This window comes from Pollicipes pollicipes, unplaced genomic scaffold (assembly GCF_011947565.3).
Source record: "Pollicipes pollicipes isolate AB1234 unplaced genomic scaffold, Ppol_2.1 Scaffold_4002;HRSCAF=4701_pilon_pilon_pilon, whole genome shotgun sequence".
Classification (NCBI taxonomy): domain Eukaryota; kingdom Metazoa; phylum Arthropoda; class Thecostraca; order Pollicipedomorpha; family Pollicipedidae; genus Pollicipes; species Pollicipes pollicipes.
Genome location: NW_023596420.1, coordinates 27,838,898 through 27,844,335, shown reverse-complemented (window position 1 = coordinate 27,844,335; position 5,438 = coordinate 27,838,898).

Below are 5,438 nucleotides of genomic sequence, written 5' to 3'. Positions count from 1 at the left end.
GAATTCCAGCCGCCTGCGCTTCTGGTCCACGGTAAGCCTTGGCTGCAACCTGAGGTTAAGCGGCTTCAGTTGCAGGCTGGTCCTCAGATACCGGTGGACGGCCGACTTGGGGGCTGGGTGCTTTTGTGCCGTCAGTTTTCTCGCCAGGGTTCTCGTCTGAGTGGTGCCTTTTGAAGGCCGTCTTGCAATGCCGATCTCCACCACCCGGCTCAAGGCCGACTTCCGCCCGCAAACCTGTGCGGCTTTCGAGCGTCTCTCCTGAGCGATCGCGTGCCATCCAGTGCCTAATCGTCGCTACGTTGACGTCCGTGTCCCAGGTGACCTGAACCTGGGCCATGCCTGCCCTTGACCATCCCAACCGCGTGTTAGTGGATCGATGGCCTGTGCTCTCTCACCATTGGCGATATGCAAACTCGGACGCATTGGCTACCTCAAAAGGAATGACCTTTCCCGCCCGTTACCGGCCGAGGTGAGGCCGGCCGCGAGGGTCATGTGATCGCCTGACACGGCAGGGTGCCCTGGGGCCGAGCGCGGTAAAATCCGGCTCACTCAGCGTTCGGGAGGGGGGAAATGATAGGCGGCACCATCCGCACAGCAATTTCAGGACACCCTGTATGTCTGCGATACGGTGCCAATTTCATTAATGGGCAGGAGGCAGGTTGTGTTAAGTTTGCAGTAAGGCACGAGGTCAAATCTGTACACGTGGATATTTATTTACCATTGTTTGTTGCATTTCATCTTCGATGGTACATAGGATGTGGAAAGTTAAAATACATCTGGTTCAAAGAAACAAGTACAAAATTATATGCTATTAATGTGACTACAAGAGGATATCCAAAGTATGACCCAAACATGCAGCATCTTAACACTGCCAAATGGTGGCATATGCTTACAAAACTAACAGATTTTGATGGAGAAGAACAGACAAACAACTGTATCGTAGTGGTTGAACTGATGCATGGTGACATTATCATTTAGGGGTCGATTGTGGATCTGCCTGCTTTGGAGCATTTGTGAGGATTACTGTCAGATCCTTGCAATAATTGGAGACAGAAACGTGAAACAAACTCCACAATGTGTATGTGCATACACCACCAAGAAGTCATTGATGGATCTAAAACCATCCGACCCATATGTGCACCAGTAAACCCGCGGGAAATGAGTAAAGGGAGTCACTTCCCCAAAGCAAATGTGAATACGAGAGCTGCGGCCTAAGCTGCGAATGATTCGTCCACGAAAATTTTTACACACGTGAAGTACCATTTGTCAGACACGAACATTTATTTCGGCATCCTACGACAACAAAGGAACCGGCGGACAAGGTCAACCATCCCATTCGGGCCCGGCTAGAATTCGCGGCGCCAGCCGGTGCGGTGTTGGACACCCCGTCATAGAGTTAGCCCATGCCAAGAGCCCGGGAGGACATTACCCCCATCCTTGCAGTGACTCCGGCCATGACAACGTTACGTGCTGTGAGCGCGCCACTCTCTGCCGGCGGGGGCGGGTTTCTGCCCGCGATGCGAGACGCTCTGCTGCGACTTCGGCCTGGTGGAAGGCGAGCCACGGACGTGGAAAACGTGGAAGGCTTGCTTGTTGGGAGCTGAACAGCATTGAGTGCCTGAGAAACTGAGACCAATGCCAAGACTATGCAGAGACCAAAGGGCCAGTACACATCATTTCATCTGCACGGCAGCCCGCGCCCCACTCACGATGGAGCCGGCTCCGCCAATCCCAGCTTCGCCCCCCCCCCCCCCGTGCGGCACCGTGGGCCGGAGATCGCCTCACGAGATGAAAGCGTTGCAACTGATGGCATCGTTGCAAGAATGCTGTAGCATGATGTGGCTAATAAGAGATATGCCACCACACCATGCGTAATATGTTTTTTCTTGGATGTTTTTTCAGCTCACATTTTCCGCACCATGCTTCGGCTGTTTGAGACATCCTTGCATGCAAAGCTGTATGCAGAGTTCCGGCCGAAACCCGCCAGCATCTCTCATTAATGTTGTTTTGCAAGCTGTCAAGGTAAGACTATATGCGGAATATGTTTCCATATTATAGTTAATTTAATATTTATGGTAAGGACAAGTTTAATGTTGGCTGTGAATGGTATTAATTCCAGTCATCTCATTTGATTGTGAAGGAGTGCAACGAGGTATGGACCTGGCTTTGTTGATCAAGGCCTCTGAGCTTCATTGGCATTATATCTTCATATTGATTGGCAATTTCAATCATTTGTGCACATGCTTACAATCAATCAGTGCAAACATGGAACAATTTAGCTGATGCGCTATGCGGCCGAGCTTTTAACGATTTTGGATAATAAGATCACATGCTTCAGTTCTGATAGTGTGCAACCTTATATTATGGTGTTTTTTCGACTGTAGTGAACAGAGACGTGCTTTCACATCTGTTAGCTCAAGGATGCCCTGAATTATTATTTCAAATTAACATTTGTGTATTTGTGCTGTTTGTGCACGCCTTTTTGTCAAATACCAGACATGGACTGGTCAGTAGGCAGCTCACTGTCCGGAACACCACAGAAGAAGTTGCCACTGGATCGTGCAACTTGATGTCGGCTGCGGAAGTGGATCCGAACCCCGCTGTCTGGCACCCCCATTCCGTTCCGTACTAGCCACGGACGTCAGTCCAGCGCAGATCAAGAGGCGGCCGCAAGTAACACTGTCGCAAATATCGAATACCGGTGAGTTGGACGGAGCCGCGAATAACTGCCTTCAGGTGTTCCGGGGGTGTTACGTTGCCACGCAGTCCCCCGTTATGTGTTCAAAGAGCCTAGACTCGTTCTACAATGGCTTCCCTCCAATGTTCTTTAAAGGGAATGTTCCACATTTGGAAATATTCAGCGAAGTATCAAATATTATGGAATAAGTTCACTTGCTGAAAATGAAATGATCAGATGATCACGTCAGGTGATGATGAAGCTTACTTTGATGAACAACATTCCCTTTAAAGAAATGTTCCACATTCGAAGATATTCTGGCAGGCATCAGATATGATGAAATGAGCTCTTTTGTAGGTGGCGATTTACTTTTGAGTGTTAGATGGGTAAGCAAGGACTGCTCTAGACCACACAATTTCATTATTTTATTAATATGTTTACTTAATTATATGTTATTATATATTACTTACTTGATTATAATACCATGTTGAGTATATAGTTATGAATATATACTCAATACGGTCCCGCTGGTTCCGTTGGTTAGAGGACCTGCCTTCCGATCCACCCACGCGTGAGGGGAGAGGGGGGGGGGGGGGGGTTCGGGTTACTTCAGGTGCTCGCCATTTGTCCTTCAGAGTTACAGCCTGCGGCCGGTGGCAACGGTCAGGCCAGCTAAAGTTCAGATGACGTCAGAGGGAAAGGCGGACCGTGTCGAGCATTGCGGTATGTTAAAATTTCGCCTCCAAATTCTGCCGGATTGTGCGATCGGATGATAAGGCGTCAGAGTTCACACAACAAGCACGGCTTGGCGTGAACTCTGATCCCATAAATTCATCCATTTAGAAGGTTTGGATTAAATCTTAAAAAGATCGCATTTTGATTACGTCATGAAGCGTCTTTATGACGTTAGTTACTGCCAGATTGATTGTGTCAGAGCTGCCACGGGAACGGACGGGCTGACTCACTTGTAGTACTTCAACTTGCTGAGAGGTGGCGGGGTGTTGCTGGAGAATGTTCGCGAAACGGAGATCGTCGCGAAACGGAAGATCGTCTTGCGAAACGGAAGATCGTCTTGTCCTCTTATTTTGGCGTTTCTCGTGATGTTCTTGTATATTTGTTCGTTATTTTATATGACGGTATTCTATTCACACGCTCGGTTTTGACGTTTTCAGGTTATTTGATTACTTTACCGTCATAACTCGTACAACTGCCCAAGTTACTGTATTACATAGTTCAAAACGTGATTTTGTTCGAGGCTTGCAGTAGACGCATTACTCTGGTTTAGGGTCAGCTGAAATCCGTTGATGCTAGAATCGTGCTGATGTACGCCAGACGCGAATAACTCGATGATCATATTTTTCGTGGCCTTGTGCGTTTTGTGGCCATTGAGGTGGCAGTATTTGCGTGACGTCTGTCTGGCGTCATGCATTGCTGGCTGACCTAATATATGAAGTCCGCACGAAATAGTCTGCACAAGCTCGCGGGCGGCAAGCTCAGAAACCAGAGGGTTTTAAGTCTTCAGAGGGACAGAGCTGTAAACTGCACTGGATGATTTTTAAAATGACTATCTCAGTCCAAACACCCCTTTAACCTCTGGCGTTATGGGCCGGGCATGTCGCAGGATCATATAACATGGTATAGACTACTCTAGTAGTGGTAGTAGTCTCTAGTGCTACTGGTAGTGCCCAACTGCGCATTCGAACTGGCTGGTTTGTAACGAAAACTTCACTTAGCATTGTGCTGCACCCCGTGCTCAGTTCAGAACTATGTACGGCCACGAGGCTGGCCTGTTCGTAGTGGGACAGACATGCAACTTCACTGCTTACGAGGGGAACTGAGGTTGCAAAAAGGACATACCGGCACGATGAGGATCTGGTGGGAGCGGTTTTCCCGTGCTACAGTTACCTGACCTGAGGCAGGCCCTGCAAAACGTCTAGCCTATCACTCTCTGTATTATGCTCTAGGCTTCAAACATTAGCTCATCGGATACTTCTAAAAGTCGTCCATCCCTCTCCTTTGCTGAATTGCCATCGCTCCCGCTGGTTATCAATGCCCCCCCCCCCCCTCTACACCACACACACCCACACCACACACCACACGCACGCACGCACGCACGCACGCACGCACGCACGCACGCACGCACATTTTCATTTAGTCCTCATAGGCGTGGTCCTGCATGATCCTGTGGCCGAGTGTAAAGCCACTTTTCCAGGGCTCCCTGCCGCCGAAGCGCCGCTGTTGTTACCCACCGCCCAGTGTTAAGGACCAGGGAGCTTCTGTTTACGGGAGAGCCACTCTGCTCCTCACCAGCAGGCGGTATCTGTTCTGCCTCGCTCCGTAACATCATGGCACGCCCGTTCTATCCTCTCCCTGCGTGCCGCCAGGGTATCAGCTGCCGAGGAGATCCCAGCGCCGCCCGACTCCATACAGCTGATCGCCGCCTGCCAGTGCGCCCATTTCTTCGAGCTGCCCCGTTTCTTCGCGGAGGCGGACCGCGTGCTGGCGCCGGGCGGCCTGCTCGCTCTGTATGCGTACGGCTTGCCCGAGCCGTACCGCGACGGCGCGCTCTGGACCGAACTCAATGACGTCATACTGCAGGTGGGTGCGGAGGCCAGCGAGCCTCGCTCTGTTGGTCTCGGACTTGAGACGGCCCCGAAACGTTTGGTCTTTCGGGTGCGCAATATGCGGAAGTTTTCGGCCCCCCCCCCCCCCCCCCCGCCTAAAATGCATTTGCTTACGGGGAGCGTCGCATTAATCCCCC